The sequence below is a fragment of the Crinia signifera genome, chromosome 4, assembly GCF_055691185.1.
Source record: "Crinia signifera chromosome 4, ASM5569118v1, whole genome shotgun sequence".
NCBI classification, from domain to species: domain Eukaryota; kingdom Metazoa; phylum Chordata; class Amphibia; order Anura; family Myobatrachidae; genus Crinia; species Crinia signifera.
The window spans coordinates 280,210,670-280,225,895 of NC_139220.1; the positions used below are offsets into that span (position 1 = coordinate 280,210,670).

The 15,226-nt window shown below is 44.3% G+C and overlaps 1 long non-coding RNA gene across 1 annotated transcript; it reads left to right on the forward strand.

Annotated features, from left to right (window-relative positions):
- The first annotated feature begins 5,234 nt into the window (after positions 1-5,234).
- LOC146072617 (uncharacterized) lies at positions 5,235-6,791 on the forward strand. Its single transcript, XR_014473219.1, has 3 exons — positions 5,235-5,454; positions 6,492-6,604; positions 6,768-6,791. It is a non-coding gene; the product is annotated as an uncharacterized LOC146072617 (long non-coding RNA).
- Positions 6,792-15,226: the final 8,435 nt, after the last annotated feature.

The window sequence follows — 15,226 nt, forward strand, 5'->3', positions numbered from 1 at the left end:
ACATTTGCAACTTCTATATTTCAATGGGAAAACATCTGGATTGCCATTATATTTGCGATTTGCAGAAAATGTGCACCCTATTACATTTATCTGGTTTAAGTATCTTGGCCAACAGATTTTATTCTGCAGAAAGGGTATCTCTTCTTATGCAGCAATATACAATTAACCAGTAAAATTAACCAGTATATCTTGAGACTATTGTGCACAATGTTATGCACTTTAATACAAACAACACTGATGTTAGTAAATTCCCAATAACTATATCAGTATAAACTAATAACACTAACGAATGCAATAAAAAAAACAATTTCAACTTTAACACACCAAGGGCCGGATTCACGTATTCGCACCGGGGACCGATGTTTTAGCTCTGCGCATGTGTATATTCTTATATGCAAATTTATGCTGCTTATCGCTCCAACGTGAATCAGCCCCCAAGTACCTGAACATGTATGTATCTCAGTTCAGCTGAGTGTTACCATAGTGGTGCATTTCTCCTTAGTCAGTTACTTGAGTTTGTTATTACCGTATACTCGAGTATAAGTCGACCCGAATATAAGCCGAGGCACCTAATTTCACAACAAAAAAAATGGGAAAACTTATTGACTCAAGTAGGACCCTCACTCGAGTATAAGCCGAGGGGGGCTTTTTCAGCATAACATTTTTTCTAAAAAGTAGGCTTATACTCGAGTATATATGGTAAGTAACATACCCTGAGAAGTAATATTCAGACTTGCAAATGCTCCCACAGCTTTAGTTGATGTTGCAATTATTTGTATATGAATTGTCTTTTAATAAATTGTAGCTCCCTATTTATACTTTGCATGGTGTTAAGCAATTAGCAACAGTATCATTCATAACCCTGCTCTAGAAGGAATATACTTATATTTAGTTTTTCCCAAATGGTATCCCCCTTCCACCAACGCGTTTCAAACTTGTATCTAGTCTTACTCAGGGTGTGAGGAATACTAGATACTAGTTGAAATCTGTTGATGGATGTGAGGATACCGTTTGTTGGACTTGTGACTTTAACACCTGGAAGCCATGATGCTCAGTTTGTGAGCACCCGGGATCTCCATCTGACCTATTCTGTGGACTTAATATCCTTGATCATAAGGCCGATTATGGTACTAATCCACTTTTTATGTGTTGTGTTTTATATGTATTGGAGTAATAATAAAGAAGTTTTTACACTATATGGAACAATTTTATGTCCCTTTGAGGTATACCGGAAGTTGAATAAATAAAATGCTTGCAGGACCTGTCAGATAAGTGATCCCTTTTGTTTCATACAACCGCCTTGTTCCTGCAGACAAAATCTGTTGGTACAGCTTTGGATATCTTGGTGATTAGACCTGTGGTTGATGCATCAGCTGTCATTGTTTCTTGTGCTTCCCGATGTGTGTCCTGCGGTTTTCCCACCATCTCAGGTGCTGGTGCCACCATTTTGCAAAGTATTCTTAGCCCATGTGTTTGAGACAGCAGACTCATTATCCTGTGTTAAAATCCATTACGCATCCTTTCCAGTTCCACCAGTTCCAGGCAGGCTCAAGTCATTCCGTTTCTGGTTCCTGCCCAGTTCTTCTGGTTTCAGCCTGGTCCTGCCGGTTCCAGTCCAGCTCAAGTCTATTAAGTTTCAATGCACTCCTGACAGTTCCAGCCTGGATCAAATATACCCTGTTCCAAACCAGTCCTGCTGGTTCCAGCACAGCTCAAGTCTACCCGGTTTCAGCCTAGCTCAAGTCTACCTGATTCCAGCTCGGCCCTGCCAGTTCCAGCTCAGATCACGTTTAAACGGTTCCAGCCCATTCCTGCCAGTCCAGCCCAGATCAAGTCTACTTGGTTTCAGCCTGGCTGAAGGCTACCTGGTTGCAGCCCGTTCTGGTCAGGTTCAATTTATCCATCCTCAGCCGGTTAAATTCCATCAGTCCCAGCTACAAGTGTACCAGCTACAATGTAATTATCGTCTCCAGTCCAATTGTTCCTCCAGACTCAATTTACTCGAATTACAGACTCAAATTACTCACAGCACCAACCTCTGATCACTGTTTGTAGTACAGGGAGACTCAAGTAGAGGGCTGGGTCACAGAGGTACCTTCAGTACCATTTCTCTGCTATCCCTCCAATACTTCCTTTTCACTAGGAGTGGATTGGGTCAACAGGATAACAGATCAGGCTCCATTGGGCTGGACCTATCCCCCTATCTGCAGGGCCGGCTTGCCCTGTCTGCTGTTCCAGACCTTCCAGCGTGAGCTAATTCATACATTTGCCAGACTGGTTGCCACACCTACAGAATTTTGCATTCTACTCTTGTTTGCAAACCAAAAGTTGTCATCGGCTCCTGGCTAAGTTGACATTTTTGGGTGCCATTAACTAAGAGCAGCAACATAGCATCAGCGTTGCTGTTCCCTTTCATTATTATTAGAAGCATGCTCGACCTGCAACAGTGCAGCCAGGCAGCCACACTTATCAGTGGCGCAGCTTGTGGGTTGTGGTCACAGGTGCAAAAATATAATTTAGCCCCCCCTCTTCCACCCCAACCCAAAATTCACAATATGCAACAAGGCAGTGGGTGACAAGGAGAGGAAGAGGGTGACAGAAAGAGGCAGGGGGAGGCTGAGTGTGACAGGAAGAAAGAGTGAGTAACAGAGAGAGTGAGTGTGACAGGGTAAGATAATGGGTAATGGGTACAAGCACAATGTCCTGCAGGTGTGGAGTATGGATGCATGAACCATGGTGGAGGCAGGAACACAGTGGTCCCTGCTCTACTTTGACATTTGCTCCCAAAAGCTGGAAAATGGGCAAAAAACAATAATTTGCTAAATTTGGTTAAATCAAAAGGAGTTAACCAATTTGTCTGAATGACCATTTTTGTCTGTTTTCCATGTTTGGGAGCAAACAGTCAGTTGTCATTGGCTCCCAGAAATTGGCCCTGAGGAAGCCGGCACGACCGGTGAAATGCGCAAATGCGCGTGATGTAGGATAGCTCTAATAATACAGGAATATAACCTGACTAATGTTTGAAATGTTTTACGGTACTCCATATATGTTGTGAATCAAAATACTGTTACAAACCCCACTTGCACATGGTTAAGTGCTAGGAGAAGCGGCCAGCGTTCTCACGCTGCACGTGGGGAACGGCAGGAGTGTTAAATGTTATAACGCAGCGATCCCCGTGAGAGATGGCTCTTGAAATATAAGAATACAATCTGACCAATATTTGAAATGTTTTACTGTACTCCACAGACGCTGTGAATACAATCACTGTCACAAATCCTATTTGCACATTGGAACCGCATTATTAATATCAGGAGAAGCGGCTAGCGTTCACACACTGTAATGGGTGAACGGCAGGAGTGTTAGATATCATAAAGGAGTGATATCTATTGGGGATGGTTAAAAAAATATGAAAGCATAACCTGATCAATGTTTAAAGTGTTTACTGTACTTTATACACACTGTAAATAAAACTATTGTCACAAACACCATCTGCACACTGGGACCGCGTTACTAGTATCAGGTGAAGTGGCTAACCTTTACATCCTGGTTGACATTTATTATAGATCGTTGTTGGGTTTTTGGCGATTTATATCGCAAAAACGTCCGTTTCTTTTTTCCCAAATCGACTACTTAATGGGTGCAGATTTGCGGCATAAATCGCACTTTTTGCCGCTAATTCGCACTTTCTGAAGTGCCGATTTACAACATCGCATCCAGATGTTTTCCCATTGAAAAAGATATAAATCGCTAATTTAGTGTCTGCCGCATTTGGAAATCGACAGCAAAGTGCGATTTCTGCCCCCCCAAAAAACAGACCAAGTCCAGGGTGGCGGTTTGCAAAAAATCGCCAGCGTTTGAGCGTAGAAACGGAGAAATCTCTCACAGGTGACCCACATACCACTTACTAACTCCACTACATATACTCCCACATGATTATGGACACCTGTGAGGCTGTTTGAGATGGACATTTTGCACAGTGGACTGGAGGTGCTAGTGTGTGAGCTGGCCCGTTTGGAGGAGCTACGCAGGAGGGATGCTGCTACTGCCCACCAGATCCAGGTACCCCGACCACTCCGTGCTTCTCGTCGGTACCGTGCCAGGGTGTACCTGGACTCCCTCTCTGATCAACAGGTGGTGGACATGTTTAGGTTGAACCAACAGAACCTGTTGAACTTATATGAGCAGGTGAGAGATGATTTGGACCCTTGTGGGGGGGCCAACTATGCAGTGTCTGGGCTGCAGAAATTAATGTGCACCCTCCACTTGTTTGCCACAGGCTCCACTCAGTCTGTGAGCTCATGGGCCTTGGGGGTGTCACAAGCCACTTTCTCTAAACATTTTTCTCAAGTGTTAAATGCATTAAAGAAGCTGTGGCGCACATATATCACATTCCCACGTTGTGAGTCCGAGTGGCAGGACCTGAAGGTGGCATTCTATCGGCTCTCAGCATTTCCAAATGTGCTGGGAGCCATAGACTGCACCCACATTGGGATTCGGGCCCCGCACGTAAGGGAGCATGTCTATGTCAATCGCAGGGGCAGACATTCCCTCAATGTGCAGGTGGTCTTCGATGCCAACCTCAGAATTCTCAGTGTGGTTGCAGGCTACCCCGGGAACTGCCATGATGCCTATATCCTGCGCCACTCAGCTCTCTGGGACCGTTTCCACAGCAACACCATGCCAGAGGGCTGGCTACTTGGTAAGTCACTTACCACTGTTTACATGATGTTTGCTTACCTATGTCTTTCCCTTTAACATCCATGTGTGGAACCTTCTAATCAAGAGTCATTTCTGTTGTAATTGTTTATACCAGCCCAAACAATGTAGTATAGGCTGCTACTATTATGTACCAATTACCCACATGATATGTGACCACACAAATCCCTTTACATGTTAGGTGACTCAGGATATGGGTGTCATTCGTGGCTCATGACACCTCTGTGGAACCCACAAAGCCCTGCACAGCACCGCTACAATGCTGCACATATTGCTACCCGCAATGTAGTGGAACGCACCTTTAGGGTGCTGAAAAGCCAATTTAGGTGTTTGGACAGGTCAGCAGGTACACTGCTATACCACCCTGCCAAAGTGGTTTTGGTTGTCCATGCTTGCTGCATGCTGCATAACATAGCTTTGGGTCAACAAAATTATGTCGATGTGGCCCCTGCAGCAGTCGTGCAGGAAGCTCAAACTACTGATGTTGTAGTGCGGGGTACACGGAGGGGGGATGTGGTTCGTACACGGATGATCCGGCAGCATTTCACAGGTAATTTGTGTGTGTACAATGAATAGTAATGGGGAACCTGTAACACACATACATTGGTAACATTACACTTTTCCCTGTCCATGTTAATTGCCCAGAAGCAGACCAACACTAATGGCCAACACCTGAAAGCTACCCCACCACAGCATACTTTATGGCTGGCAACATGATAACACCTATAACAATGTCAAGTAAGTACTGTAGTTTTCAGTGTGTGCAAATGTTGGCAACTACAAATGAACATAGGCTTCATGGATGGAGGTGACATGGATCATTGATCTCAGGTGCTTGAAATGGTGCAAAATAAGTGGTGGCTACATACAGTATGCATTTCCCAATGCGTATCCCCTTCAAATGTGACTATTTATTTAAAATCCCATTACTAATAAGCACACCCAACCCAAAGTCCCATGGCTGCTAAAAAGTCACTAGTTGACAATACATAATAGAACAGTGTGGGTAATCATTTGTAAAAAATTACAACAAGTTTGCTGGATGCAAATAATTTTTACTTGCAGAAACATTTGGCCATAGGCCATAGCATATGAAACATATGCAGTAAGAATCACTGCAACAGTGAATGCAAAAAAGAATAAACATGATACACATGTAAATGCAAAGAAGATTATTCATGTTTAAATACTGCCCTGGGTATTAGCACCCTTACCAGTAGTGGCACCACCACCCCTAGTACGGACACTATGCCGTGGGGGAGTAGTGGGGGACCCACTCATGGGTGTGGAGGAGACACTACTGCTTTGGGTAGATGTGGTTTGGTGCTGACCTAACAAAGTATTAGCACTGAGGCTGATTTGCATTTGTAGGGACATCAACGCAGTTGTTTGGCCATTAATTGCTTGGGTCTGTTCAACCATGTTGGTATTTAGACCTCTAAAACTAGTAGTTTGACCCTGAATGGCTTGGTCAATTTCTGCTAAGCGTGTGTCTAATGTAGAGACAAGACGAATTTGTGTCCCTACATTAGCCCGCACACTTTGCGAAATTCTTCTCATTTGCAGAGCTATGTTCCGCACATACCCCTTCACCGTTTCTAGTTGGGTGGTCTGCACCTCCATAAAAGCGAGTTATTTCCCCTTAAAAATATGGATGGATTGCGCCAACTCCTCCGCACTAGTGGGGGTGTTGGTGGGTGCAATGCTTGTGGGCTGCTGCCTATGTGACTGCGTATAGGGGGCTTCATTGACTGGGTGTGCTTGGTTTTGTGCAGGCTCCAACGATGTCACCGTCTCCAGTATGATTTCACTCATGTCGTCGATATTTTGCATGGGATCCGTTGGTTCAGGCATCGGTTGTGAAGGACCTACACATGAGAAAAGAGTGGTAAGTATGCTATGCAGATTGGTGTATGGTGGGTCATGTTACCTTAGTTGGAATGGTTAGGTGTTGCTCATGCATTATGCATTGGCACAGGCTACTGTGGTGGGGACAGGCATGTGTGAAATGTGCAATGTGTGTGTGTAACACTATGATATCTCACCTGCAGACTGGACAGTGTCACCAATCGGATGTGGCTGATGTTGGCTGGGACTCCAGAGCTGGAGCTGTTTGAAAGAAGAAGACATTTTCTATTATTATCATTTGCACCTAACTGGCATTTTTCGCATGATGCAGATAAAAACTTTTCCTCAATCAAACTTTTGGACCCTGATATGATTACATAAGGAATTTGAAGACTTTGAACTGAAGTGGTTATTTGAGTATTATGACTGTGAACAATATTTTGCATCCACTTGCAAATAACAGGAAAGACCAGCAGATTACACATGTAAAAGTGACTGTAAAGTGCTTTCTCAACTACCCAGAGGATTGATAAGGATTAACAATCAAGTACACTGCAGGCTTACAGTGATTAGGACAGCACACATTAATAGGATCTGTGGAACTACATAACCCAGCAACATGCAGAGTCCATTATTTAGCAATGCAAGGTAGCAAAATGTGATTTTGCTGGGAGATGTAGTTCCACACACAGCAATCTTTTGGACACATAAAGCATAGCAGCATAATAGCATGCGCACATGACATAGCAAAATATTACATTGACATGTGTGGACACTTACCATTTGGCGGTGGAGTGGGGGGCCTGTCTGTGTCGGCAATGTGGATGCCGGGAATCACCTCCGGTGGGATGATTCAGCGTAGCAACCTCTCATATGCCTTAAAGCGGACCTCCTGCCTAGGGCCACCTCCTGTGCGACAGGCCTCTTTCTTCTCCAGGGCAAGCTTGGCTTTGAGGAGGCGCTTGATGTCATTGTAACGCTTTTTGAAGTTGCGCACACTCCTCTTGTGTGCGCTAACTGCATTTACCACGGAGGTGATACTGTCCCACACCCCCTTCTTCCTTGCCACACTTGTGCGATGATGGTGAGGACCAAGTAGGCAGTCATACAGGGGCAGGAGTGCACGTACCAGGGCCATATTCTCCTCATATGAGAACCTAACTTTCCTCCCACTAGCTGTACGAGCTGCATCATCCTCCTCCACATTTCCAGGCTCACCCTCTTCCTCCTCCTCTTCCTCCTCCTGTCCTGGTTCTTCACCCAGCACCTCCAATTCAGCTTCCTCTGCCTCCTGCACAGGCCAGTCCACCTCAGAGAAATCCCCCTCTTGCAGCTCCTCCTCTGTGTGCCTGGCACTCTGTTCCTCCTGTGAGGACACCTGGCTTGTGCCTGCTTCCTCCTCATCCTCCATAGCCACCTGCTCAGCTTCCACCATGTGGCCTCTCCCTGGCGCAGCTCTTGCTGGGAGCATGCTGGCTCTCCCTGTCCTGCCTCTGCCAGTGCTGGCTCTCACTCCCCTACCTCTCCCAGTGGTTGGGGTGTTTGGGCCCAAGCTGGCTGTCCCTCTGCCTCCTCTGCACCTTACAAAACCTCCTCTCCTCTCCATCTCAAACGCCTTACTCCCTTTCAAAGGGTAAAATGGCGTCTGCCATTTTACCCACAGGGGGTGTGATGCGTATTGCAAGGGACTAAGGTGGGCCAATAGGTTAGCATGTTGTATGGGCTGTTCAGGTGTATTGGTGTAAATCGCACTCCGGTTGGACGCTAATACGCACATGACCGAACCCGGAAATCGCACTTTTATGGTGTATTACATCGACTCAATTCGCACCTTATCGCCGTCTATCGCCATGTATCGCACTTTTCGGGCGGCTTTGCGCCAGCCATTCAATACGCGATTTCTGGGGAAAAATGCGATATAAAAAAATGTCGATAAACGGGGATTTGAGTTTAAATCGCATTTTGTAAAAAACGGTAAACCCAATAAATCTCGCCCACTGTGTGCAGTGAACGGCAGGAGCATATAGTATCATATTATAACGAACCCCAACAGCTCACAATTGGATAAATAAAGCGTGGATAATCTACACTGAGTAGGATCAGTACACACTATAAATATCCAGAAGTGGTAACATATAGAACTGCCTGACGGTGTATGTCACTAACACCGGACAAGGTTCAGCAGAGCGTGTTTATTTAGCATTATCAATATCAGAGAGTTTGCTTAATACACGCAAACTGCACCTGATAAAACTGTAAATCCGTGAATATAACATAGTGAGCTGAAATTGGATAGTGGGTATCTGCTGGTATTAGGAAAAGTGGCCAGCGTTCACACACTATGAGGGGAATTTACTAAAGGAAATTTGTAAAAAATAGGTGTATTTGTATCCAGAAATACACTTATTTTTTACATTTACTATCCCGAATATACGGCAATTCGTATTCCTATTGATAGCACATCAATAAGAATACGAATTGACATATTTTCGGGAAAGTAAATGTCAAAAATAAGTGTATTTCTGGATACAAATACACCTATTTTTTTACAAATTTCCTTTAGTAAATTTCCCCCAATATGCGGTGAACGGCTGTAGCACATAACAGGAGATTATATATACATCCCATATTGAGTAGCGGCTGAAATACACAATATAAATATCCAAAACGATTGTATGTATACATTATAAATATCCAGAAGCGACTGCACATCAAATTGTATAAAACGGGAACGGGTGATATTACTAATACCCCTTTCACATTGCAGCTGTAACACGGTATATTGCCGTTTTTTAGTGCTTTAAAACGGTTCCAGCTGCAATGTGAAAGCTACATTGTCAATTTACCGGTTACAGAAAACCGGTATTTTGACACGTGTTAAAAGCAGGATCCTACACATTTCTGAGCCGTTTTCCCTGCAGTCTGAACAGCTCAGAAACGGTATTTGCTACAAATGATAACCACACTTGATCCCCGCCCACAAGCAGGAAAAAAACATTTAAAATGACATTGTATGGCTTTCTATGGGTGAAACGGGTTGAATCTGAAAGGTACAAAACGGTATTTAAACTGCAATATACCTTTACATCATGCAATATGAAAGGGGTTTAACTGGCTTTTGACCAGTTTTAAGACACGTTTAGAAAAACGGGTTGAAAGCAGGTTTTTGCAATGTGAAAGGGGTATTACACTGGACAAGGTGCAGTGGAGCCTGTCTGCTGGCAACACTAGTGTCAGACAAATTGGTTAATGTTCTCAGACCACATAAGTTGAAATTGTCACAGAATTAAGTGACATGAGATAAAGAATATCATTAACCCGTAAATACACTGAGAGTGAAGTGAATGCACTACAGAAATATAACACATCAGAAATAAAGTGAGTGCACCGCAAAAACCCAAGAAGGATATATTGCACATAAATTGCATGAACGTAAGATCGGATAGTGTGTATCAACAGCATATCATAAACATCCAAAAGTGACGATATATGAATTGCAGGAGTAAAGATCGGACTGAAATTACCATTAAATATTGAGTGACATACTATAAGAACTATATTGCACTGAAAGAAATCGGATGGTATATAATAAAAATTATCAATTGGGCATAAGAATATCTACTCCCCAAAAAGTTACAGTGACATTACAGTGAAGATTGCACCAAAAAAGAGGAGCTGTGTTACAGTAAAACAGTAATAAATAGACAGTGCAAAGTGGGATCTACATAATAATAATAACACATACCTGACCACCAGTGAAACATAACTGTATCCAATTATCCTTAACTAAGTTTCCTTATATACAAAAGGGCAACTCTGTAACAGCATACTGTAGACATAGCAGTACCAGGCAATTTGCTGGGAATAGAAATACGCAGTAGGAACAGACATATAGTACACTAAAGTCATAGACTGAGTTATTAAATATATATTGAGCAGTATCCTCTCCCTTAAGTGATAGAGAGAGGAATCATCAGGAGTCAGTAAAACACAAGAGAGAGCATATAAGAGAGCATCCACATCACAAATTTTTTAATCACTTTTTCAAAACTTTTTTCACTTCTTTACTACCATTCTAATAAGAAGATGTAATTAGCACACTTCTTTTTTTCTTTTTTAAGCATATGTTAAATAAAAGTAAATTTTTAAGTTTATAGTATCAGTTGGACGCCATATATAGCTATCTGCAGTGTGCACCCACTAATTCTCTACTGTCCCCCCCCCTTTTTTTTCATTGCTCCCAGAAAATACCAGATTTTTATTTCAACTAGTCAGTTTGGAAAGATAATCTTCTAGTGTGTATCCATCTTAATGGATCAATTCGATATCTGACCTGAGGGACGGAGTGCGCATGCGGGGAGTATGGGGTGTGGGGGGGGGGGGGGCATGGCCCTTGTTTCGAACTAGTAGAAATAGATGTTGCTGTACAGTCTATTTCTACTTTCTATTCCAATGCCGCAGGGCCACGTATAGGGATCAGGCATGGCAAAACACGATGCGATTTGCACTAACTTGCTATTGATTTTGCCAACATAGTCCAAATTGCACCGTGTGTACACAGCTTAAGTGGAGGAAAAATGATGAAAGATCTTCTTGAAGGAAATAAAGGCAAATAAATGAAGGCAATCCTTTATCAAGTAAAGGGCATGTGGAGACACCAGATGGGCAATTCACATGACTATGGGGGGTCTGAAGAAATTTGGCGGGGCTCTGATGGTATGTATGGAGGAGTCTGATGTTTTAATGGGGGTAATCTTATGGCATATGGAACCTGGGAGGAGGGGGGGGGGGGGGGCATATAGGGGGTAGTCTGATTTGATGGGCATTTAATGGTAGATCTGCACACATATAAAGGAGTTTGAAGGTATGTAAAGAGCACGTTAGAAAGACTGATGGCATCTAATGGGCACGTGGAAAGGTCTGATGTTTTGTACGGTGCATGTGCAAAATTAACAACTTACTGACTTCAGCCAGTGAGCGCATTCATGTATCACTTATGATATCTGAGCCCTGTGTGATCTGGTCATTCATGCCGAGCACCAAGCAACCAGATCTGTACAATGAAATCCTTCACAGTGTGTTGAGAGAAGTTGCCCAAAGCAGCCAATTAGCCCCTAACTGTCATTTCAGCTACTGCTAGATAAATGACAGAAGGCCTGATACATCTCCCCCTTGGTCTGCTGTACAGTATATAGCCAGTATAAATGCACCACACACAAACATAAACAGTTTTTACAATACATTCAGAGGCGTAACTGGGAGTCAATGGAGTTATCTGCCGCCGGGCTTCTGCTCCCAAGGGGGCACCTCCAGGGCCGGACTTGCCACTAGGCCCGTGAGGCACGGGTCTAGGGGCGGCACATATTATGGGCGGCAGGCAGCCAGGAAGGATCCCTTTGAGTGTGGTAACTGACAGTGGCGTACTCCGCGCGGGTTTATGGCTCAAGTTTTATTACCAGGGTTGGAGCCACTGCCGGTTTTCTGGGAGGAAGGGGCGGAGCAGCTGTCCGGAAGCTGCTGATGCACAAAAGAGAAAGTAGAAGCCGCCGCAGCTGCAGCCGTTGATGCCGGAGTCGCACTATAGCAGGGAGAGGTCAGAGGAAAGGAGGAGGAGCCGCTGTTGCAGCCGCCAATGCCCGGAGCCGCACCATGGGGGGAGGGCAGAGAGGACGAGGGTCGGAAGCATCTGCTGCTGACAGAAGCTGCACCATGAGGAGTGGAGAGAAGAGCATCCACTGCTGCTGATGCCCAGAGCTGCTCTGCAGACACAGAAAGTGCCGCTGGCTTTAGCCAGCTGTAACAGTCTAAAGATTCGCTGCTGGTGAGCATCCATTTGTCAGACTGTATTCCCTGTCTATCTTTGCCCCCACCCTTTGTCTGTCAGTCTGTCCCCGAGTAGGGTGCTCTGCCATCCATCTATGCCCCCCTGTCTGTCAATCTGTGCCCAGCAACCATCTTTTTTTTATCTATGGTACTCTACCCCCAGCCCCCCCCCCACCTACCTAACTATCTTTCTATCTATGGTGCTTTGCCCCATCTGTCCATTTGTCTATGCCCACCACCCATCCATCTTACTATCTGTGGTACTCTACCCCTATTTGTTTAGGCTTCTCGCCCATCCGTCTATTCTTGCCACCCGTGTATCTTTCTATCTATGGTGTTTTGCCCTGTCTATGCCCCCACCCATCTATCTTTCTATTTACGGTGCTCTGCACCCATCTGTCTATGACCCCACCCATCCATATATGCCCACCACCCTTCTGTCTTTCTGTCTATGGTGCTCTGCCACCCATCCACCTTTTTATCTACGATACTCCATTCTTCTGTATGTACCACCTGTCTGTCTTTCTGTCTATGGTGCTCTCCCCCCATCTATCTATCTATGTCCCTCAATCCATCTATGCCCACCACCCATCTGTGTTTCTATCTAAGGTGCTCTGTCCCATCTGTCTATGGCCCCGTTTGTCCATATATGTCCCCCATCTTTCTAATTATGGTGTTCTGTCACCATCTGTTTGTCTTTGATCTCCCTGTGCATCTATCAGTCTGTACTCCATATGGGGGGGGCGGGGAAAAATATTGTGCCTAGGGGCGGCCTGGCCCCTAAATCCGGCCCTGGGCACCTCTCCTCCCCTATGAGTTTGAATCAGTTAATTGAAACCTGTCTACAGTATATCGTTTCTGTGTCTGACTCCACCTCCTAACATAATTTTTGTAAGTGTCACACCCTGTATTAGAACCCAATCAGACAGACACCTTACTGATTGAGCTATTTGGGGGGAACCTTGTTCTCCGCAAACTGGCCATCCCTTGGTTTCTCCATCCAGCCTCCTCTCCAGTCTAGCACATCTCTTCCACGATGCAAACCACAGGTCTAAATCTCAACATCTGTATATTTGCAATTAGAAAACAAAACCCCAAAGAACAGGATCCCGGCCAACACCGGAACATTTTGCTAGTTGCCACCAAATGGAATCAACTTTCCTTTGTCCGCCGTATAATTTTTATATTTGAGGGAGATTATAAAAGACGTATGATTAGAGCTCAGCCAACATTATCCAAAAGACATATTCATGAGCCAGAAGGGAAAAAAGTCAAACCATACGCCCGCTGCTTGATGTTCATAGAGCACAGATTCCGACCGTTACTGGGCCTCCCGAAATTTATTACTGAGAATGATAAAATTCTGCTGAATGGCTGGAACGGCTCGTTACTTGTGCGTGGTCTGTTCTTCACAAACGCTGATTTAAAGGTCACAGATCTGGCTCCCATACCCACAAGTGAATCATGGAGATGGAAAGTTTCTCCATGGAAAGGGTGCCAGTAGTCTGATGGAAAGAATGGAACTTGTGCATATCAGTCATGCTACATGGTTTGGTAGATGAAGACTCCCATCTGTGGTTATCTGGAGTTGATAATGATGATGATAATACGCTATCACAACCAATATTAACCTGCATCCTAATATACATATATTTATGTTTATATATAGTCAGATGTAGGTACCGGCACTCGCAATAAGTAGATATCTGTGCTTGTTGCCGTCCAAATAGTCGACATCACTTGCATGTGTCAACATACAAGCAAACAGGAGACGGAGGCACTCAAGTTGAGTGCCTCTGTCTCCTGTTTGCTTATAAATATATAGATTGGTTGTGGGCATATGTGCACACTCCTACCGCGGAGAGTGGGTGCTAGAACCATATAAAAGGTTCATATTAACATAGAAACATAGCATTTGACGGCAGATAAGAACCATTTGGCCCATCTAGTCTGCCCCTTTTTTACCCTTCAGGTAATCTCAACCCTTTTTAATCCTTATTTCTTTGTAAGGATATTCATATGCCTATCCCAAGCATGTTTAAATTGTTCTACTGTCTGAGCCTCTACCACCTCTGATGGGAGGCTATTCCACTTATCCACTATCCTTTCTGTGAAGCAATTCTTTCTAACATTTCCCATGAACCTACCTCCCTCCAGCTTAAGTGCATGTTCTCGTGTTCTATTACTTCTTTTCCATTGAAGAAAATTTTCCTCCTGCACTGTGTTTAAACCCTTGATATATTTAAAGATATTGTGGACAGTTAGAGGCAAGCACACCAAAGTTTGATGAAAAAGTGGGAAAAAAAAGTCGGGGGGGGGGGGGGGGTCATTTAACATTGTAATCAGCCATCAGGGTGGCTGTACAATGTAAAATCGGTTATAATCGCTTCGCATCGCATCGCATGCCATTGTAATGGCATGCGATGTGACCGATTTATAAATTGTATGGGAACATCTTTAAAACCCGAAAATCGGGTCGGTCGGGTATGATCGGGTCCCATCGCATACCTTAAGTTATGGTATGCGACGGGACCCGACGGGTGCCATGCTAGGAAACAAGTACCAAAAAACCTTTATCGAAGTGAAGGCATAAATCCAGCTTGCAGTACAAATAAATACCGATCAAGGACAAAAGTAGCCATACTTAACAAAGGTCAGGAGACTGCAGGGATGCCATGTTCAAGCTCTACAGCTGTTTCAGTGTAAGTTCCACCGTCATCAGGAGCAGGATGAAGGTGACGGTGGAACTTACACCGAAACAGCTGTAGAGCTTGAATATGGCATCCCTGCAGTCTCCTGACCTTTGTTAAGTATGGCTACTTTTGTCCTTGATCGGTAT